The sequence below is a fragment of the Pan troglodytes genome, chromosome 17, assembly GCF_028858775.2.
Source record: "Pan troglodytes isolate AG18354 chromosome 17, NHGRI_mPanTro3-v2.0_pri, whole genome shotgun sequence".
Classification (NCBI taxonomy): domain Eukaryota; kingdom Metazoa; phylum Chordata; class Mammalia; order Primates; family Hominidae; genus Pan; species Pan troglodytes.
The window spans coordinates 90,408,590-90,432,847 of NC_072415.2; the positions used below are offsets into that span (position 1 = coordinate 90,408,590).

Genomic DNA, 24,258 nt, shown 5'->3' on the forward strand with positions numbered 1-24,258 from the left:
AAAACTAGTCTATAGTGACAAAAATTACAAATGAGCCTAACTAATAAATTATCAGCTGTGTTTATATGTATAAGCATGCACAGATTTTGGTAAATATGTACATAGTATATTGGTGAGCTTATTTTTATCATTCTTAACTCATTGTGTAGTCTAAACGTTGGGGAAAAAATAAAATACAATAATCAGATGGTGTGAATAAGAAAATTGTTCTAATGTTTGTAAACCAAGCAACTGTTTTAACTGCTCCCCTCTTCCTGATTGACTTCTAAAAGGGATTAATCCATATTGGGTCGTATCATATATGTCACGGTATAACATCTCCAGCTATAAAATGGAAATTTGAGAATAACTTTCCTGCTACTCAGATACATTTTATTTCAAAAACATACACTAAGGTGTTGCTGTTGGATCTTTCCAAAAACATATTCACACAGAACTTTCAATCACACTGAGCCATATTTGAACAATCTTTCAAGGTCAGCTCTGGCATAAGCTAACATCACACCATTTAACTCAGAAATTTCTTTAGTATTTGATTAATGGGTTTATGTTTGATATGTAATGTAATTTTCTAATGCTAAATCAAGTGGTAATTTTGTTAGTCAAGTTGATTTAGTGGCTTGGGAAGAAAGCTTTTAATGTTCCCCTAATTTTTCTTACCTTTGACATGATCCTTCACATGTCTTATTTTGCTTAGTGATTTTTCTTTTTTTTTTTTTTTTTGAGACAGGGTCTTACTCTACCACCCAGGCTTGAGTGCAGTGGAGCGATCACAGCTCATTGCAGCCTTGACCTCCCAGACTCAAGCTATTCTTCCACCTCAGCCTCCCAAGTAGCTGGTACTACAGGCACATGCCACCAAACTTGGCTAATTTTTGTATTTTTTGTAGAGACAGAGTTTTGCCAAATTCTCAGGCTGGTCTGGAATTTCTGGGCTCAAGTAATCCTGCCTTGGCCTCCCAACATGCTGATATTACAGACATAAGCCAGAGTACCTGGCCAGTTTTCTTTTTTAAAAAATCTCTTGGTTATTAATTTGAAGCCTTCCTTTTCATAGCTGTGCTCCTTAGTTGGGAGCAAATATGAATGGACCACAACTTAGCCAATTTTCTATATACGATCTTTGCCATCCTAATTTAAAGGAATATTAATTCTTTCTTTTCCTCTTTCATTCCACAAACCTGTATTGACTACATCTAAGTTCTAAATGGTGCACTGGATGTTGAAAAAGTTGATGATGAGCAAGAACAAAATTCCTCCTTTCAGGAGACTTACAGTTCAATATGGGAAATATAATTTGTAAAAATATAAAAGTGCAATTGTGTTACATGCTGTACGAAGTACATGTTGACATGTGAGTATATAATAAATGGGCTGGAGGCCAGAGGATTGCCAAAGAGAATGGGCCTCCTGCTGAGATGAAAAGTTGAGCAGGGATTAGTTGGCGAAAGTGGAGGGACGATCCTTTCTAGGCAGGAGGAAGAACATGTACAGAATCTCTGAGGTGTGATGCAACAAAGTCTATATAAAAAACTGAAGAAAGGTCTAATGTGGCTTAAATACAGAAGCTAGTAGGAGAGGAGTTGAAAAGAGGCTGGAGAAGTAGAAAGTGTCTGCATTCTGCAGGAACTTATATCGTATAAAAAGAATTTCTCTTTATTCTAAGTGCAATGTGAAGCCAATGAAGTGCTTTAAACAGGTGATGTGATTTGATTGAATTTATTACTTCACTTAACACATATTCATTACATGCCCACTGTTTGTCAGATATTGCTGTAGCCCCTGGTGATACAGTAGGGAATAAAACAGGCAAAAATCCCTGTCCTCTTGCAGCTTATAATGGACTGCAATGTTTAATATGTCAGAGGAGGTCCACGGAGGAGTGACTTCTAAGCAAGAATCTGAAAAAAATGAGGATATCTAAGGAGGGAACAAATGGTTCAAAAGCCCTATAATTGCAAGCAGGCATGATGAAGCAATTGTAGTTGTCCTGACTCTCAGCACCGTGGAACTCAAAGGAGATGGAAAGATTCTTTCTCTCCCTCATATATTTTCTCTCTTTCTGTCTATATATATAGAATATGAGACATTTCCCTAATCATTATGTGTAATTACAATTACATATATATATGTATGTAATATATAAACATATATATGTAATTGTAATTACACATAATGAATAGGGAAATGTCTCATATTCTTCTACTCAGAAATAAGCAATATAGCAATTACTGTTTTTTACATTTTACAGTTACAGTTTCAGAGAAAGTTTGATATTTATCTAAAATTTTTCAAAGTATGAACTTTTTCATTTGGCAAACCATAATTGTACATATTCTTGGGATACAGAGTGATATTTCTTTACATGTATAGAATGTGTAGTGATCAAATCAGGGTAATTTCCACTAATTTAAAATGCCACCTTTATGTTATTGTAATTTATATATATACTATATATATACACACACATATATATAAACATGTCCACATACAGTGTGTGTGTGCACATGTACACACATGCATATGTGTATCTAATGCCCAGTATAAGCAATGTGCACTAATAAAATTAGCTAACAGAGATAGTATAGAGTGAGAGGAGAGGCAGATTAATCTTTGAGGAAAAGCAGAATTTTATGGCTGAATGGAGAAAGCTGAGGTGGTTTCTAAGATGGAGAATAAGATGAAAAATGTAAGTACGTTGTTTGACTGAATTCAAGAAAGAAGGGTAAAAGAGAAGATAGTAGTGGTCTTATCATTAAATGCCACAGAGAGGTAAAGATAAAAGCAACATATTGTTTTGGGTTTGGTAATTTAAGGGTTACCAAATTCCGTTTTGGAGGAGGAACAGATTCCATGTCCACTAGAATGGAATGAACAAGAAATGGAGGAGGAAAATAGGTAGTTTTTCAAAAGTTGTCAAAAATATGAAAAGAAGAAATGAAATGGTACTTGGAAGAGATTGTTGAAATGGGAGAGACTATGGTGGCTTGTTTAGAAGCAGCTGAGATAGATCCAATTGAGATAGAGATATTGACTACATAAACAAAAGAATGACAAATTAATAGTGTAATGGATAACTTGACTTTGGCAAATATTGTGAATTTTTGTGAAAGTACAACTAAAAGGCAATGTCGCTCCAATAATCACCAGAGTAATCAATTTGCTTATTGCTGTCCCTTTAAATATAGTTCTCTGGTATCAACTAACATGTTTTTAACTAATGATGCTTCTTAAAGAAAAGAGAAAAGACCTTTTTCTTTCTTTCAGTCTTCAATGATTCACTGCTTCATCTCGCTCCACCAAAGATAAATGAAATCTACATCTCTTATACATTAACAATGCATGACAATTTATAAATAGCTAAATTTTTGGAGCTAACTTTAAGTACCTGAATGGAATTTAATCAACCCACTAATCTCCTTCTCACTTCTCAGTTATTTATCAAGTTTATGTCAAGGGACAAGGAAAAATTATCCAAACATTGTTTAAAACAATCATCATTAATTAGTAACACTTATCCAGGGGTGGTTTTAACCTTTCCCCCACTCAAGGATTATTCTAATGTCAGAGTAGAATAAAAAATAAGTGCAGCGATGCTGACTCTTCCAAGCTTAACATTTCTCACAAGTCAATTAGCTTTGTACTGGGAGGAGGGCGTGAAGGGCTGCTTGCGGTAGTTGTGTAGCAGGAGCACAATGGCCGCAGACAAGGAAAACAGTTTCTAAGAATTCCTCGTATATAATTTTATATTTTTGACAAGATTAATGACCCATGCTCCCTTCCTCTCCATTTCTTTTTTTGGAATTCTGTTGGTATGTAGTTACTATATTTTATTAAAGGAAATTAGCCTTATCTCTTATTATATTTTATTAAAGAAAATTATTATATTATTCCTTTATATTTTTATTAAAGGATTTTATTATTATTAAAGGAAATTAGCCTTATCTCTTATTATATTTTTGATGACCTTCAAAGTAGTGTCTCTGCTTAAAAGTGTACCCTGGCCGGGCGTGGTGGCTCACACCTGTAATTCCAGCACTTTGGGAGGCCGAGGCGGGTGGATCACGAGGTCAGGAGATCGAGACCATCCTGGCTAACACGGTGAAACCGCATCTGTACTAAAAATACAAAAAATTAGCAGGGCATAGTGGCGGGCGCCTGTAGTCCCAGCTACTCAGGAGGCTGAGGCAGGAGAATGGCGTGAACCCGGCAGACAGAGCTTGCGGTGAGCTGAGATCGCACCGCTGCACTCCAGTCTGAGTGACAGAGCAAGACTCCGTCTCAAAAAAAAAAAGTGTACCCTGAAGCACACATCAAGCGACATGTAGAGTTCATAAATTCTGGCCAAATGGTCATACCTCAAACCTCATCAGCACTAAGGCTCTTTACTTGCACTGACAAATATGAACGCTGGGGAATTTGGAAATGATATATAATATATAATATATATATATAATAGATATATTATATAATATATGTAATAGATATACAATATATAATATTACATATAATAGATATATAATATTATGTATAATAGATATATAATATTATATATAATAGATATATAATATTATGTATAATAGATATATAATATTATATATAATAGATATATAATATTATAGATATCTATTATATATAATAGATATATAATATTATAGATCTATAATATTATATATAATAGATATATAATATTATAGATCTATAATATTATATATAATAGATATATAATATTCTAGATCTATAATATTATATATAATAGATATATAATATATAGATCTAGAATATTATATATATAATAGATATATAATATTATAGATCTAGAATATTATATATATAATAGATATATAATATTATAGATCTAGAATATTATATATATAATAGATATATAATATATAACTTTCCATGTGATTTTCCTCTTAATTTTTTTCTAGCTGATCCGTATGAATTCCTCTTATTAAGAAAAATAAAGCATCCAGGATTCAATGAAGAACTGACTATCACCTTGTTAATCATTCAGAAACATGTTGCAGACTTAAGCCATTTTTGATATAGATACTGAAACAATTACTTGCTAAGAGCAAACTTGAAGGTATGGATAAGGCCCTGAGTCATCTTCCTGAGCTGAATGATAGTTAAGCTGAATGTACGTATAAAATATGATTTTCTAACCACTTGCTCGCCAACAAGGAAAACTTTTAAGTAGAGCAGAACCTGAATAGACAAGACATTTCTTTCTTTTGGTAGAAAATGATTTACCATCACTGTCTAGTTAATTGTAGACTAGGTAATTTTAACCTTGTGATTTATTGCCAGAGACATTTTCTTCTGTACTGTAAAGTGTGTGTCAAAAAAAAAAATAACGATTTTGGAGGATTAGGGGAGTTTGATAAATTGCCTGCAATTCTGGCAGTATGAACTGCATATTAATTTCTCTCTTTCAAGAACATTTTTATTTATTAATTCCTTACAAAAACTCCCTAAACTTTGGAACAGCTCTCAATTGCCTGCATTCTTTTTTTTTCTTATTATGGTAGTCTTCTAGAGATTTGGCTTGCATCTATGAATAAGCCAGGACATCTTCAGAAATTGTCTGATTAAAAACACCACCAATGGAGTTTCATTAAATTTGTATTGCTCTGACTAGTGAAACACACACATCTATGTTGCTGAGGATATTTTCCTGCAGTTTGAGTTGTAATAATAGCTCTGTTTAAGATCCGTCAGTCACTTGAATCTTCTCTAAGGCTTTGTATGTTAGAAGTTAATTTGCTTTCTTACAAGGCCACATTCTATCTTGTAACTAAACAACTGAATTTTATGTCTTAGCATAGATGGTTTATTACTTTCTGGTTTTTCTTTAGTAAGAATCCTATAAAAACACTAGTATTTTTCTCTGAGTTTAAAATTCAACACATGCCTACTGATATGGTTAGGCTTTGTATCCCCACCTGAATCTCATCTTGAATTGTAATCCCCATAGCCCCCATAATCCCCACAGGTCAAGGGAGAGACCAGGTGGAGGCAATTGAATCATGGGGGCAGTTTCCCCTGTGCTGTTCTTGTGATAGTGAGTTCTCACGAGATTTGATGGTTTTATAAGGGATTCTTTCCCCTTTGCTCGGCACTTCTTCATGCTGTCTTGCGAAGAAGCTGGCTTGCTTCCTCTTTGTCTTCCGCCATGATTGTAGATTTCCTGAGGCCTCCCAAGCTGTGCTGAACTGTGAGCCAATTAAACTTCTTTCCTTTATAAATTACCCAGTCTTGGGCAGTTCTTTATAGCAGTATGAAAACAGACAAATACACCTACTATGTAAAACTTAAAATACAAAAAAACAAAACATTATCTCACTAACATAGGAGCTAATATTTTGGTGTACTTTGTTTAGTATTTTATATTAAAAATATGTACATATATTTATATATAATTAAGAACATGTATGTACAATCGTGCATACATCATGTACATACATCTACTTAAGAAAATAGCTATGTAATATACCATTACACAACGAGATTATAATTTTTTCTCCATTTCTTTATTGTAATTTATCATTTTCTACTTTTTTGTTTTCTCATTTTTATTGCATAATATTTAATTATGCAAAAAATACATTAAATACATTGAAAATATATAGTTTAGCTATAAGAATAAAGAACGATGGTAAAACAAATGCCAATACCCACTACCTGACTTAAAGAATATGATACTATTTTTTTCCAATTGAAATCCCCTCAACTACTCAGAATTACTGCTATCCCTTTTATCCTTTCATTAATTTTCTTCTAGTTTTCTCACATGTGAATCTATTTCTAAATACATTTCTTTATTTTGCAAGTTTTTGGACTTCATATAAATGTAACCATATTGTATATATTCTTCTTCAGCTTCTTACTTTTTCACTAAACAATATGTTTTGCTGATACTTACATTCATATGTACAGTAATAGTTGATTTATTTTAATGGCTATATATTATTCCATTGTTAGAATACACCAGGATTTATTTCTACTTATTTTTTTTTGCTGGAAAATTGGGTGTCTTTTTTATTTTTTGATATAACAAACAATGTTGTAATCGTTTCGTATTTACTTCCTAGTCCACTCCTGTAAGTTTCTCTTGAGTACATACTAGCAATGAAGATGCTGAGTCACTGCATATACATACTCACAACTGTATTCTATAATGTAATATTCTATAAAGTAGCTGTATCAGTTTATACTTTAACCAGTAATGGACAAGATTTTCTGTTACTCCCCATCTTTGTTAATTATTACTTTTAGACTCTAACTTTTATCAGGCTCATGGATGTAAAAAGCATCTCAGGGTGGTTTTAATTTGCATTTATCTGCTCATCTATGAAGATGAGCTTCTTTTCATATAATTATGAGTCATTATTTTTGTTTTGCCTTCTTTTGTTTATGCATTTTGCTTGTTCTATGTCTTATTTTTCCTGTTGATTTTTGGGAGTTCATATATATTCTAAATGTATATTTATTCACTCATATATATGTTGCAAATATTACAGTTTATGATTTGTCACCTTATGATATCATCCAAATAGAGAAGCTTTATATTTTGATGTAGTCATATGTTCATTTTTCCTCCTTAATGTTTGTTTTTCTTGGTTCTATGACCTACCAAAAGTAACAAAAATTCTCATTTATTTTTAATCTAAATGTTTTAAGTATTTTCCTGGAATTCACCTTGAATTGATTTCTATTGGAGATAGGTATCCAATCTAATTTGCCTCATATGGATAACCACTTGTTCTATTACTGCTGTAACAAATTTCTACAAACTAAGTGACCTAAAATAACACAAACTTGTCATCTTACAGTGTACACAAGTCAGAAATCAGGCATGAATTTTAGTGAACTAAAATCAAGTTGTCGACAGGCATGTTTCTTTATGGCGGCTAGGGTAGAATCCATATCCTGGCCTTTTCTATCTTCTAGAGAACATCAGCATTCCTTTTCTCATTGCCTCTCCTCTCTCTTTTTAAAGCTGGCAATGTCACGTTTCTCTGACCATTCTTTCATTGTCACATCTCTCTCTGGACTCAGCTAAGAAAGGTTCTCCATTTTTAAGAACTCATGTGATTAGACTGGGCCCATCTGGATAACCCAGGAAGATCTCTCCATCTCGGTTTGCCTCCTTAATCACATCTGATAAGCCTTTATTGCAATCAGTGTAACATATTCACTGGTTCCAGGGTTAGGCATGGGCATCTTTGAGGGCCATTATTCTCCCTACCACATTATTTGCCTAGCATCTTTCATTACATTGTCCAACTATTTACTTACTGATTTCGAATGACATCCAAATCAGTTACAACATTTTATGTAAGCATTGTTTTTATTTTTATGTTATTCCACTAGTCTATTTTTCTACTCACGAATTATGGTACATGAGTTTATTTTTGCAACTTTAAGCTCAATAACATGTTTTAAGATTTCCTCAACTTTCTTTTTCCACTTCTTCAGAAGTTGACTCTTTTGGCCCTTTGGTCTTCTATACACATTTTAGAAATGCTTTGTTGAGGACTAAGAGGAATGCTAAGATTTTGATAGGAATTTCATTGAATTTTGAGTATATTGGCATGCTACAATGGTTAGTGTTTTATACATGAAAATAATATATCCCTTACTCTTTTCCTAGTATCATGAGATGTTTGTTAGGCAGACATGAATATTGAGTTGTGTCATATGTGTTTTTCTGCATTATTGTGGTGGTGATGTGATTTAGCTCCTTTAATTAGTTAATGTAATGAATTACATTTGTAGATTGCTCTAACTATTGAAACAAGCTTGAATTTCTGGAATAAGCCCAATGTGATATTTATTCAACAAATATTCATTGAGTATACCTAGTATGTAACATGCTTTAAGAATACACCAGTGAACCAAACAGAAATATCTGACATTACAGAACTTAACATTCCAGTATTTGGAGACAGACGATAAAAAAGTGAACATGTATATTTACAGTTTGTCAAGGAATGATAAATGAAGACTCTTAAAGTAGATGGGGAATTGGGAGTGAAGTCTGTAATTTAAATAGGGTGGGCAGGAAAGCTTCACAGAGAATGGGACATTTAAGAATAGACTTGAAGGACAGGCAAGAGCAATCTCTATGTTTATATGGGAGAAAAGGTTCCAGGCAGATGCAGTAACAATGGCAAATATCCTGAAGTAGGATCATGCTGGAGTTTTTGTGGAGCAGCAAGGGCGCTAGTGTGACTGCCACAGAATCACCCAAGGGAAGATGAGAAGATCAGACCAGACCAGCACTTGGGCATCTAATGGGAAAAGTTTCTCAAGCCATCATAAAAATTTCACTTTTACTATAAATACTACGAGAAACCATGGGATGTTTTACAGTAAGAAAGGTGGCATAATATGTTACATGTTTTAAACAAACTCTATAGCTTCTGAGTTGAAATAGATTGTAGGGGCTCATGGCAGAAGCAGAGGGAACATTTAGGTGACTACTGTAAAGAATATCATGAAAAGAACAAACAACGCTATGTAACATGCTTAAATGGACTGAAGAAGATGTATAAAATCAAAATGATGTTACCTTCACACCTTGAATCAGTACGATAAACCCCCCTCCCCAATCACAAAAGAAAAACTAAACACAAAAACCAGGCTTTGGTTGCTCCGACAATTTTACAGGTGAGTTCTAGCAAACATGCAAAGAACGTTTAATTGCACTGTTACAGAAATTCTTCTGGAGACAAGAAAATAAGACACATCACCCAACCAATTTCATGATAACAATGTCAATGTATAATAACAGAAAAAGTGGATCTCCAAAGAAATAAATTTATTTGGAAATAAACAAGGATTATAATCTGAGATATTTGTGCTATGATCAATCATAGGTGCATCCCAAGAGGTTGAGGTAAGGAAAATATTTAAAGACAAAAAGAAGTCTATGCAAGCTGTTTTGAAACAAACATCATTGGTCACAGGGCCTGATGCAGGAGCTGGTGTTAACTTACTGGCAGAAACAGCCATTGCTAGGCAAGTGTTCTTGTGAGGGTGGCTTATCTGAAATGCTGCAGTCTTGAGGAATTTTTTATGATAGGTCCTATTATAGAGACACCTACAGGATGAGCTGGACAAACAGAGTGTGCTGGGTGGGCAGAAATTTCTTGTGAGTTTATAGAAAGTCCTTGTGATAGTGCTTATCGTGGACACACACACAAGATCCCCTTTTTCATGACCCGGCTCCACTTTGCTTTGGGTCTGATGTAAGTGACTTTGCCTTGTCATTGGCAACTTTCACTGTAGTGTAATCTGCACATTAAAGTTACCTAACAATAGTACAAAGAAGGAAAATTAAAGGTATATCTCTTTCAAAAATATAAACCCCAAAATTGTTAGGAAATTGTAGTGAGTATAAAAGATAATTCATTATAATAGACATCTCAAGCTTCACAGAATTCTGACCTTTGCTACACTCTCATCCACAATCTTTTCTCCTAGTAAATGGCAGCTCCTTCTGTTAAGTTGCTGAGGCTTCTTATTGCTTTTTTCTTCAAATAACAGTCAGAACTGAACAACTGTAATCATCCTAGTCCATACAATTGTTATATTTTCATTTAAAGAAGATCAATGTGTGATTCTTTTTTTATATATTTCTGGACAATTCTTTATATTTTAATAGTCAGAATTTGATCAGGAAAACAGAAGACATCCTATGTATTATAATGATAAAAGTTTAATATTAATTAGGGCCTTATGCTATTATTGGAAGAGCTTGGTGAATAGATATTAGAAAAGCAGCTAGACAAAATCAGAAGAGGTCTGTTTTATATCAGAGATCTTAGCCTGACAGTCTAGAGTGTGGGCACAGAACCCAAGCTTATAGGAATTTCTGAAAGGTCTGTAAATCTTATCCAGATGGACAGTGGGAGCTCATAAAGAATTCTGCAAGCCATCACATCTGTCACACCTGCTATGTCGAATCCTTAAGCCTGCTTTATGTGAAGACCTCCTTCACTCCTCACTTCCAGCTCTCATGAGTTTCTTTCATAGGCAAACCCAAACCTGGAACAATGTGCCTGAAGACTTCGGGTGACACAGTACCCAGACTTAAATAGGAGGGGAGCCATGGTGGAAGTGGCCATCCAGCACAATTTTCTTGGTCTTTACTCATAGTTTTGATTCCTTAAAAAAATTAACCACATTAAAATATGTGTTTCATAATCTACATCTAATAATACAAATATTTAAAGTCTTTTCAAGTTTGAATACGCTACCCATGTTGCTGCTACCCCCATTTTGTGTGTGTGTGTGATTTTTGTGTGTGTGTTAGAAGCTCATGACCTTTGAAACCTGCTCTTATGAGCTTGCTTTGATGATTTATTTGTCCAGAGAGAATTTTTTTCCTACCTGGCATTTTGGACTGCTATCAACCTGAGACCACTTTGAATTAAATTCTCAGCTTGCAAATTTGGAAGCCACACAGATTGTGTGAGTTCAGGCTGAAACCTGTTTGAGAGCTGGATTCTGGCTATAAACTCTACAGGGAACATTTTCTCTCTCCACTCAGAGCTGAGAACATAGGGAAATTTATTTGCTAGCTCTCTTTGAAGGTTTATTTTATTTTATTTTTTAATTTCTAGTACACGTGCTCACTAAAGGTGTAATACTTATGTGAGAATCTCAAAATCAGTTGTGTTCTTTGTATGACCCTGGTTTTGTTTCCTCCTGCTCTCTTACTTTCAGTGTGTCTCAGTATGTCTGCTCAATATGTCATCTTAAATTTCAACTGAGGGTGGATCTTCTTCCCAGCTCACTCACATGGTTCTTAGCTAGATTCAGTTTCTCTCCATTTGTAGGACTGAGGACCTCAGTTCTTCACTTAGGGTTGGCTACAGGTAATCATCAATTTCTTGTAACAGGACTTACACTGGGCCACTGACAGCATGCCAGTTGGCTTCATTCAAATGAGAGGGCAAGAGAAAGAGAGAGAGGGAGAGGGCACAAGATGAAATTCACAGTATCTTATAATCTAATCTCAGAAGTGGCATCTCATTACTTTTGTCCTATTCTATTCAATAGAAACAAGTACCTGGGACCAGCTTATACTACAGGAAAGAGATTATATAAGGGTTTAAATACCAAGAGGTAGAGATCATCAAGAGCCATTCTGGTAGCAGCCACAATATCTTATCCAGAATATTTCTTATTCAGGCCTTCAAATGTGCTGTCTTTTCTGGTCTAATGGAAATGAACCTTCCTTCCATACAATTTCTTCTCCTAAATTGTACTCTGGCTCTCTTATCACATACAAATGTCTATGTTAGGTATTTGTGTCTGTCTTGTTTCTTGGTAGGCTTTTAAACTCTGTGAATGTTGGACTGTGATGTAGACATCATTTCACCGCACACTCTGTAACCACCAAACCTTAGCAGCTTATTCAGTAAGCACATACTTGGCTCTTAATGAGTATTGCTTAAATTGATGAATTGAATTAGTATTTTACCTTCTCTGTTGCTTAGCTAAGCAGAAGAATTTGTCATTTTTTAAATTTAGTGACTGGTTCTATTAAAAGTTACCTTTGTCTATATCATTTTGTTATACTAAAGCACAAATGTATAAGGTCAAAAAACATTCTCAAGATTTTGTTTAAACCACAGCCCTCAGTTGTGTATATTTATCTCTTGTTTTCATATGCAAGATTTCTCCTGAAATGGGCAACAATTACAAGAGTTTTTTTCCTCTTCTGAACTAAGAAAATAAATATTTAATTCACAAGTTTAGAAAAGTGAACCTGAAAAATCACAGGGCTAGGTGGGTTATGAGGCCCACTGGTACATGATAGTGTTGAATGTGGATTAGAATGAACTCCATGGGTTAGAATCTCAGACCATAGGCAAACATTTACTTGTTTTAGAATAAGCACATTTGAGTCTGCAATAAGTATTACTATTTTTAAGTTGAAAATGTAATTGGTTTCTAATAATAACCATATTGGCTAGCATTATTTCAATCGTGTTTAATGTTTTCCAATGTCATTTCATGTCAGATATCTCTCTTGATTCTTAGTAACAATTTGGACAAGACAGCAAATGCTATTGTCCAAGTTTTCTAAAGAAGAATCTGAAGTGAAATGACATCAAGAGACCTATCAAGACCTGTATCCAGGAAAAGGTAAATCTGAGCTGAAATTGTAGCCCTTGTAAATTACCTACGTGACATACCAGATAGTGTTCATGATCCATTTAGTACTCTGTTCTAAAAACGAGACAATATCCATTTATTCACTTGTTCATTTATTTAGTGTTTGTTCAGCCCTTACTGCATATTCCAGGCACTATTCTGACTGTGGCAGGAGTGAACAAACAGGCATGGTTCTTACTTGCATGTAATTACAGTCTTATAGTGAAAACAAGTGTTAAACAACAAAATCTCCCAATTATTTTAAAATTATAAACTTGATTCGATACTATGTGGCCATATAATTATTCCTAATTTGGTTGGAGAAGGGAGGCAGTTAGGGAAGCCTTCCCTGAGTTAGTGCCATTTAACCTGAATTATGATAGATGATAAGTAATTTGTCAGGGGAAAAATACTCCAGGAATAAAGAACAGGTACAAAGGTCAGGTTCTGGGAAGAGCTTGTCTTGGTCCAGGAACTAAAAAATGTTAGAGTGGCTGGATCTGGGAAAGAGACAAAGAGTTATTAAATGAGGCAGCAGGCTTCAGCAGGTGCCACATTGCTCAGGGCCTTATAGGCCATGCTAAGGATTTGGGATGTTAATGTCAGTACAAACAATTGAGTCATAAGCAGAAAGTAAAAGCATGATTCCATCAAATGTTATTCTCTAAACAGAAATTTTATAAATACAGGTTAAATGTGTGTGGTCCCAGCTACTCAGGAGGTCCCAGCTACTCAGTATTCCTTTTCAACAAATATTAGGTGCCTAGTATTAGCCAGGTACAGCCCTTAGCTACTTTGAATGAAGCATATATTACAAACTGGCAGAATTTCTTAAACAAAGAATCTAAAGTTGTTTATACACCATAATCTCCATATTTTATAAATTTCTTGAAATTATTTTTATGTACACTGCTTTGCAGAATTTTAACTGGCTTTGAAATAAACAATGACAATAGTCCTCCATGTTACTAGTTTCAAATTTTCCCAATACCTACTAAGACATTACTTAATCCACAGATTTACTGTCAATAGTTTGTATCAAATTGTGATAACATATTTGAAATTAATATTTCAAATTAAAGCAAAATCACAAATTTATACTTTATATTATGAATGAGATTCACAAAAGGAGCATGATAATATATTCTGTTGTCATCGCATACAAAATAATAACATATAGAGTATGAATCAATAATTTTTCAAATACAAAGCTATTACAATTAGGAATACAAAGAAATCATAATTAGGAATACTTCTACAATATTAACACACAATAGTGGTAACACTTGCAAAATGATGGTGGTGTTTTTGTTTTTTGTTTTTTCCCCGACAGAGTCTTGCTCTTGTTGCCCAGGCTGGAGTGCAATGGCGTGATTTTGGCTCACTGTAAACTCCACCTCCTGGGTTCAAGCGATTCTCCTGCCTCAGCCTCCCTAGTAGCTGGTATTACAGGTGCCTGCCACCACACCCAGCTAATTTTTGTATTTTTAGTAGAGATGGGGGTTTCACCATGTTGGCCAGCCTGGTCCTGAACTCCTGACCTTAGGTGATCCACCAGCATCGGCCTCCCAAAGTGCTGGGATTACAGGTGTGAGCCACTGCGTCCAGCCAGTGGTGGGTCTCATATCTCAATGTGGACTTTTACTAACTCCCAATGCCTCAGTTTCCTCATCAGTTGAAAGGAATGATGAAAGATATGTGTTTTTCATATTACCAGGTAGATGATAAGGAGATTTTAATTTTCTTTTTTTTTTAACTTTTATTTTAAGTTTAGGGGCATTTGTTACATAGGTAAACTGGTGTCACAGGGGGTTATTGTACAGATTATTTCATCACCCAGGTATTAAACCTAGTACCCAATAGTTATCTTTTCTGCTTCTCTTCCTTTTCTCACCCTCCACCCTCAAGTAGACCCCAGTGTCTGTTTTATTCTTTGTGTTCATTAGTTCTCATCATTTAGCTCCCACTTATAACTGAGAGTATGCTGTATTTGGTTTTCTGTTCCTGCATTAGTTTGCTAAGGATAATAGAAGGTCCATCCATATTCCAGCAAAAGACACGATATCATTTTTTAATGGCGGCATAGTATTCCATGGTGTATATGTACAGCTTGCATATAAACTGTGGGCTAAAGACCTGCACCAGAGCAGTCTGACAGAACCTCTCTGAAAGACTTCTCCTAGGCTGTAATCCTCAGTCTCTTGTTCTCAGACCCCTAAATAAATCTAACTTTAATTTCTTAAAAGCTTAATTTTTTTCTTTAGTTGACACCAAAAATCTCCCCAGCCAGATCCACAAACTTTTTTGGTATTTTTCCTATTTTTTATATCATTCCAGGCAAGCGTTTTCTAACTCTCCCATCAGAATATGACTTTGGTGCGTTTTCCTCAGCCTCCACTGATGATTTTTTCTCATTATCCTTAAAGCCCTTTCCAGTAGACTTCTTAAGCTCTTTCAAGTTTTCAGTCTCCTTAAGGACCATTCAGTGTTTACTGTCAGTTCCCAGAATGCTTTTACAGGTTTTGCTATCATTTTCCTTGAAGTCTGTTCACTTTTCACTAACAGTCTTTGTGAAATCCTTCTGGCTTCTATCCATTGTCTGATTCCAAAGCCAATGCCACATAGTTTAAGTTTATATTATATTAGAGTGACATCTTATTCCAGGTACCACAAACCACCTCAAAACTTAGCAGCTTAAAACAACAAACTTAAAAAAAATTGTGGACTTGTATTAGTGCAAGCAGGGCTTAGCTACATGATTCTGCTCCATGTGGTATTAACTGTAGCCATCTGTGGTATTCAGCTGGCAGCTGGGTAGTCTGGAGAGTTGAAGGTGGCTTCAGTGATGTGCCTGTTTTATTAGTGGATTGGATGAAATGTTGTGGTAAGGTGGGCCTCTCTTGCTCTCCGTGTAGTTTGAGAGCCTGTCTACATGATCTATTCAGCAGCAATATGGTTTGGCTGTGTCCCCACCCAAATCTCATCTTGAATTGTAGCTCCCATAATTTCCGTGTCTTGTGGGAGGGATCCAACGGGAGATAACTGAATCACAGGAGTATTTCCCCCATACTGTTCTCGTGGTCTTGAATAAGTCTCACAAGAGCTGATGATTTTATAAGGGGGTTCCCCTTTCACTTAGCTCTCATTCTGTCTTGTCTGCCTTCATGTAGAGATGTGCCTTTTGCCTTCCACCATGATTGTGAGGCCTCCCCATCCACCTGGAAATGTGAGTCCATTAAGTGTCTTTTTCTTCATAAATCACTCAGTCTCAGGTATGTCTTTATCAGCAGCATGAAAACAGACTAATACAGTACATTGGTACTGGTAGAGTGGGGTGCTGTTGTAAAGATAACCCAAAAATGTGGAAGCGACTTTGGAACTGGGTAACAGGCAGGGGTTGAAACAGTTTGGAGGGCTCAGAAAACGACAGGAAAATGTGGGAAAGTTTGGAACTTCCTAGAGACTTGTTGAATGGCTTTGACTAAAATGTCAAATAATGATATAGACAATGAAATCCAGGCTGAGATGGTCTCAGATGGAGATGAGGAACTCACTGGGAACTGGAGTAAAGGTGTCTCTTGCTATCGAGAGAGACTGGCAGCATTTTGTCCCTGCCCTAGAGATTTGTGGAACGTTGAACTTGAGGGAGATGAGTTAGGGTATCTGGCAGAAGAAATTTCTAAGCAGCAAAGCATTCAAGAGTGACTTGGGTGTGTTAAAAGCACTCAGTTTTAACAGGAAAACAGAGCATAAACGTTCAGAAAATTTGTAGCATGACACTGTGATAGAAAAGAAAAGTCCATTTTCTGAGGAGAAATTCAAGCTGGCTGCAGAAATTTGCATAAGTAACAAGGAGCCAAATGTTAATCGCTAAGTGTTCAGGCCATGTCAGAGATCTTTGTGGCAGCCCCTTCCATCACACACCCAGAGGCCTAGGAGGAAGAAATGGTTTCATAGGCTGGGCCCAGGGCCCCTCTGCTGTTTGCCTGTGTACAGCCTAGGGACTTGGTGCTCTGTGTCCCAGCTGCTCCAGCCATAGCTAAAAGGGGTCAAGGTACAGCTCAGGCCATGGCTTCAGAGGGTGCAAGCCTCAAGCTTTGGCAGCTTCCATGTGGTGTTGAGCCTGTGGATTCACGGAAGTCCAGAATCGAGGTATGGGAACCTCCACCTTGATTTCAGAGAATGTATGGAAACGCCTGGATCTCCAGACAGAAGTTTGCTGCAGGGGTGAGGTCTTCATGGAGAACCTCTGCTAAGGCAGTGGGGAATGGAAATGTGGGGTTGAAGCCCCCAACACAGAGTCCCCACTAGGGTACTGCCTAGTGGAGCTGTGAGAAGAGGGCTGCTGTCCTCCAGACCCCAGAATGGTAGATCCACCGACAGCTTGCACTGTGTGCCTGGAAGAGCTGCATACAATGCCAGCCTGTGAAAGCAACCGGGAGGAAGGCTCTCCCCTGCAAAACCACAGGGGTGGAGCTGCCTGAGACCATGGGAACCCACCACTTGCATGAGTATGACCTGGATGTGAGACATAGAGTCAAAGGAGATCATTTTGGAGCTTTAAGATTTGACTGTCCCACTGGATTTCGGACTTGCTTGGAGCCTTTAGTCCCTTTGTTTTGGGTAAATTTTACCATTTGGAATGGCTGCATTTACCCAATGCCTGTACTCCTATTGTATCTAGAAAATAACTAAATTGCTTTTGATTTTACAGGTTTATATGCGGAAGAGACTTGCCCTGTCTCAGGTGAGACTTTGGACTGCCAACTTTTGAGTTAATGCTGAAGTGAGTTAAGACTTTTGGGGACTATTGCAAAGGCATGATTGGTTTTGAAATGTGAGGACATGAGATTTGGGAGGTGCCAGAGGCAGAATGAGGTGGTTTGGCTGTGTCCTTCCCCAAATCTCATCTTGAATTGTAGCTCCCATAATTCCCATGTGTTGTGGAGGGACCTGGTGAGAGATAATTGAATGATGGGGTGGCTCCCCCATACTGTTCTTATGGTCGTGAATAAGTCTCATGAGAGCTGATGTCTTTACAAGGGGCTTCCCCTTTCACTCAGCTCTCATTGTCTCTTGTCTGCTCCCATGTAATGCATACTTTTCACCTTCTGCCATGATTGTGAGGCCTCCCCATCCACATGGAACTGTGATTCCATGAAACTCTTTTTATTCATAAATTACCCGGTCTTGGATATGTCTTTATCAGCAGCATGAAAATGGACTAATGCAAGCAGAATAAGCAGAATTCTTCGATACTGACTCAGCACCCCACACACGTTGGTTCCAAGATGTAGAAATGGAAGCTTCAAGGCTTTTAACATCTGCACATCAAAACTGGAAGTTTTACTTTCACTGTATTTTATTGGTCAAAGCAGTCAAAGAGCCCACCCAGGTTCAAGGAGAAAGAATATGTCCCCACATTTTCAACGGGATGGTGCCACAAAATTTCTAGTCATCTTAATTCACCACAGATAGAAATATGAAGAGCTCATTTGTTATGTTATTTGTGAATGCAGACTAAAGATATTTGTTGGTTTATATAGTAGTGGGAAAATGAGAACTTTTAAAATATTCAACTTTTAGCCCTTGACATGCAAAATGAGTTCATTACATGGTAAGGATGAGGGAGAAAGAAAAGATCTGAAAAAGTAGAAGAGTGATGGATTCAGAAAGTATAGGATGATTGTCAGTGTGATTGTTTTATCTAGCCACATATAGCTGTGTGGTATCAAGATGTAGAAGGCAGAGAGTTGGATTTAACAGGATTGTTGTTTGGAAAAGTGAGTACAATCATTACGAGGGAGCAAGGTATTGAGCATGGAATATAAAGTGGGAAAAGAGGTAAGGTAAGAAGGATATCAGTAAAGTGAATGACAGCATAAATATGGTAGAACCATTGGATTGGTGGCTCTGGAGGAATTGAATAATTATTAGACTTGAAGCATTAGATGGTGCATTAGTGAGGGCATCTCCAACTAAGTCTACCATCAAGTCCTGGTGATTTATTATCTCAAATATATGACAAATTTATCTACTTATTTCCAAAACTCCCATATCTAGTTTAAGTAATCAAATTTCTTGCCTTGGCAAGCATGTTGCTTTCTAATTGACTCACCTGTATCCAATTTGAATTCCTTAAAATCCATTCTATACATTGTAACCATAGTGATATTTACAAATGTGAAATCTGGTCAAATCTTTCTTCTGCTTAGTAGTCTTGGATTTCTCATTCTCTTAGGAAGCATCTTCCACTACTTATTTCAGCATTATCTGCACAATGCTTCCCCTCACTTCCTCACAATGTGGTTTCAGGCACAACTCCCAAGGCCCCACTCTGGCCTTGGGGAGCAGATTGTTCCCCCTGCAGGAAAACCTTTGTTCTCCACTCAGTTAACTGCTGTTTACCCTTTAGATCTCAGCTCCAGTGTTGCTTTCTTAGGGGAAACTTCTCTGACTCACATCAAATCCCTCTCTTATAGTAATTTTCATTGTATTTCAGAGTAATTTTTATGGTTGCAATTTTACATTTGTGTGATTGTTTGATTAATCTCTGTCTCCTCCACGAAAACTCCAAGATGCAGGAACTATATCTTACTGGCATTCAGCACAATACCTGGCACATAGGTGTTCAAAAAATACTAATAGGGTAAATAAATGAATTAATTTTATGCTTTTATTTTAATATTTTCATGGTATTAATATTTCTCTCTATGTGATATTTTGTATGTACATATTTTCTTTTAATTTGAAGATTTATAGTTTATTTTAGTTATGTGCTGTATAAATTATATTTAGTTCTTTAATTTTTGTGTTATTTCCAAGGGTACTCTCCATGGACTCTTTTAATATAGTTCCACTTTACCCTTTTAACCCACTTTCCTCTCCCACCTTCGTCATTCAACTTTATTTGATTTTGTTATTTTTAATTTTTCTAATAATGACCTTTATCTTTTAAAATAATATTTAATCACCCATAACATAATTTGTTGATTCTCTCCCACTGTGAAAGTTGAATGGACCAGAATATATTTCTACTCTCTTTCTCTTCTTATTTTTGTTATGAATATAATTAGTCTTTATACAGTTATGGTTTGTAACATTTGCATTCTGTTCTTTCACCGCAACCCCCAGAACATTTTGATATTAGGCTTCAGAATGCTCACTTGTATCATGTTATCTCTATTCATTTTTAGTGGATAGTTTTCTTTTTTAAGTTTTTCTGATAGAGATGGGGTCTTGCTATGTTGCCCAGGCTGGTCTTATCTTGAACTCCTGGGCTCAAGTGATTCTCCTGCCTTGGCCTTTCAAAGTGTTGGGACTGTAGGTGTTAGCCCCTGCGCCTGGCCTCTAATAGTTGTCTTCATTAAAGCCTCATGGGGACTCTATTTTTTTTTTTTTTGTGGGTTGTTTATTTTGTGTTTGTGAAGTCCGGTAAATTCAGTTGCATCTGCCTTGATGTGGTCATACTATAACACATTTTTTCTGGATAAAGATAAGCCCTTTAACCATTAGATTCAATGTTTTCTTCATTTCAGAAAAGTTTTCTTTTATCTTTGAATTTTTTAACCAGATATTGTGAGCTCTTTCACACTAATTTCTCATTTGTTGGACCTGACTTTAATGTTACATTTCACCTTCTTGTGTTTTCTATTTTGTTTTGCTCAGGATATATTTAAGCCTGTCATTTATATTCTTATCTGTGTTTTTAGCAGCATTATTCTCTCCACTTCCCACTTTTTTTCCTGCTTTTATTGATCTTCATTTCTTTCATGGTTGTCTTTACTCATTACATCCTGAATTTTGCCAGATTATTTTTTATCACTTTATTTTGTATTTATTTTCAATTATGTCTTCTAAATATCATTTCAGAGAGAAAACATTTTAGAGAAGGCATATTTTTAAAAAACATAGAAAATTTGATCCTATTTTTTACTGCTTCATGGTATGATTTGTATGCTCTGTACCTTATGTAATTTTCCCTTTTTCTTCTAGTATTTTTATAAAGGTCATCAAGTTTTATTTTTGTAATACAATTATTATAAATAATTATATAATATTATTAGTCTTTGAATATTCTAGATACCTGTGAAAGGATATTGTGGAGGAGGAGCTGGGGTAGTAAGTATGATGGAAGGCAGACGAGTTTTGGAATCTTGTCTCCAAAACACTCTCATCTGTTAGAATGACTCCTAGGCTATAGGATTGACTATGGCCGAGAGTGGATTCATAGTTGTTAATTTCATCATGTGACTTGTGACTTATCCTTTTCTTTTCATAATAGAATGAAAATTGCCATCTGTCTGGCTTCTTCCCCATCTTCTTGCCTTCTTTCATTACACCACACATGTGTCCTAATTATTCCAAAGGTGATACATTTGCATGTTTCCCTTTAAACTCCTTTCCCTCTGTCACTCTGTGGAGGGTTCACATGCTGCAATATTTCTGTTCCAAGTAAAGATCACAGGTTTTGATCCTCAGTCCTCAGTATACACACCTCTTTTAGGCATTTCTGGGCTTCTTGACTAGCTCAAGCTCTTCAGAGGCATGCACTTTATCTTGGTGTTCAGTCTTGACTGGTTTAAACTTTTGATGTCCAGAAGGTTTTCTTCATGTGTTGTTGTGTGGAGTTGTAAATATTTTCTAGCTTTTGTAAGGTTGTGGCTCATATTTATATTTCTCCTGGTTTGAAAGAAGAGAGAGAAAGAAGTATCTCAAATTGAGACTCTTAGATTGGAAATCTGAACTTATTTACACGATTGAGATTGATCTAGAGTTTTATTTTTTCTGCTGTAACTGAAATTTGGATTCAAGATTATATGTGTTTTGTGAATATGTTTGGTAACATTGTGACTTTTCTATAATTTAGGGAAGTTTGACGTAGGAGAAAGAGAAAAAATTTTTGAGAGAATCCTAAATTCATATATGGCCTAACCTTTTAATATCTATGTAATTTTAGATAATAAATAATTTGTTTGAGATTATGTGGCTCTAACAACACCTGCTTCACAGTGTAATTATGAGGATTTCATAGAATTTGTATAGTGAGCGTTAGTTTTGATGTTACTTTAAACCTCTTTGCCTTATACATTCTATTTTTTCCATGGAATATTATATGATTTCATGTCCACATATTAATCTCATACTTTCAATTACATTTTATGTTTAAATTGAATATTATGGTAATCGTTATGTAAATGATTAAAAATTTAAAGGGACAACATTTAATGTTGCTCTGGAATTCACCTTTAGTCATAAAATAAAGATTTAAAGTATCTGTAGACAATGGCAAAAGGCCTTTTTTGTCATAAGAAAATCAAATATGCTTTATTTCACCCAATTAACAGTCTCTGGGCTTGGCTACCCCTGGAAAACCAAAATGACCATAGGCGGTAATTCCCCAGGCCGTGTGATCTCAGTCTGGCATTCTCGGATCTCCAAGGCATCACTTTGGCCACTACCCTCTGGGGCTGTGATTAGCAGCTCTCTTCCTGTTTTATGCAGCTCTGCGTGTATGTGTGCAGTGATGCCGTACTGGATCTGGTTCATCTTGTGAGAACTATACCTATCTGAATTTTTGATGATGCTGTTTTCTTAGTTCCCTTGGCAAAACAGGTAGGTGAGGGATAGAAATAAAATCTATACTTAGTAGATCGGTGAGCCAAGGTCTGTGACTGGCGATGAGTGAATTACATTCTCCTGAGTTGGGTGCAGTGTCCGCCTTCTGTGTGGCCATTTGCTGTTGCCACTAGAGAAGGAGGATGCAGCAGGGATCAGGCACCGTGGAGAAAAGTCGCCGTGTGTAGGCAGCTAAGAATGTAGGAAAATGAACATCTCGGCTCCCAAAGGACGAGAATAAAGCTGTAGAAGAATGTCAGGGAGGAATCTGAGTTGATCGTATGACTATTCATCCTTCTTCCCACATTTTCCCAACTGTTTAGCCCTACTTTTTTTCGCGTTGGGTCTCATTTTCCTTCCTGTGTGGCCTGTGCCTTATGGTCAGCTCAGACGTCCATCAGTCTATCAAATGCCTAGAAACCTTTCGCCCTTTGTCACCTTCTGTGTCACCCAGCATTCCCCTTCTCAGCCCTTTTCATTCTCATGGTGGAATCCTTTTGGTTTGATTTCAAGGGTCCGGCACCGTTGATGTCACAACAGAGTGGCATGGAAAGTTTCTGAAAATTTTGTCATCTAACCTCTTGTGGGGACTTTTAATTAATTCAGCTTTTGACAACTCCATCACATTCATTATATTATCCATTCATTCATTCATTAATACATTTGACATTTATAATGCGTGCCAACAATGTGCCAGGTCAAAACTGCCCACTTACAATGTAGAACATTTCTGTAAATTTTATTTCAATTTTCTTGTATTTCTTCTCCTTTATTCTACCATCCCACTTGATCTTCTGCCACAGAAGTTCTCTTCTCTCTCTCTTTGTTCTCTCTTCTCCTCCTTTATTCTTGATACCTGCTTCTGTGTTGGCTCCTTGAGGCCAGCACTTGTCCTCCTACCTCTGTGATGTTCTGTCTAGTTTATTGGTTCCTTTTCCTACTTTACATAATCAATGTGGATAGTTTCTATAGTTGGGTCTTTGCTTTTTAATCTTTTTTTCCTGTGTATTATTTCCTTCAGGGACCTTATGCACTCTTACACATCCGTCTATTGTTTTTATATGGATTACTATACAATTACATGTTGGATTTGTACTTTTCTCCCATATATCCTGTCATATGTTTTCACCTGAGCATCTCAATATCTAATACTCTTATTTGCTTAAAATACACGTGATTATTTTCTCCACCCTGACATATTTTATGTTCAACTTTCTAATTTCTAAAAATGGACCTACCATTGTCCTATTTATTCGTGCTTAAATCTTGATATTTTCTTTGAGTTCATGCTCCTTCGTATTCACTCCAGCTGTGATAAGTCACCAATCCTTTGGGTTTTTACTTATCAGTATTTCTATTTCTGTTTCCATAGCCTTAAAGCTGGAACTGTGTAGTCCCAGTGCCTCTGTGTGGCCCCCAAGTCTGCTCCATTTCAATCTTCTCTTAAGGGAACTCCTTCCCTCC

The 24,258-nt window shown here is 36.1% G+C and overlaps 1 protein-coding gene across 1 annotated transcript in view; it reads left to right on the forward strand.

Annotated features, from left to right (window-relative positions):
• The first annotated feature begins 4,882 nt into the window (after positions 1 to 4,882).
• Positions 4,883 to 24,258, forward strand: part of LOC129137914 (olfactory receptor 4F3/4F16/4F29) — a 28,074-nt gene continuing 8,698 nt past the window's right edge. The window contains exon 1 of the mRNA XM_054672287.2: positions 4,883 to 5,143. The gene's annotated coding sequence lies outside the window, so the exon portion shown is untranslated. The remainder of the gene's footprint in view (positions 5,144 to 24,258) is intronic.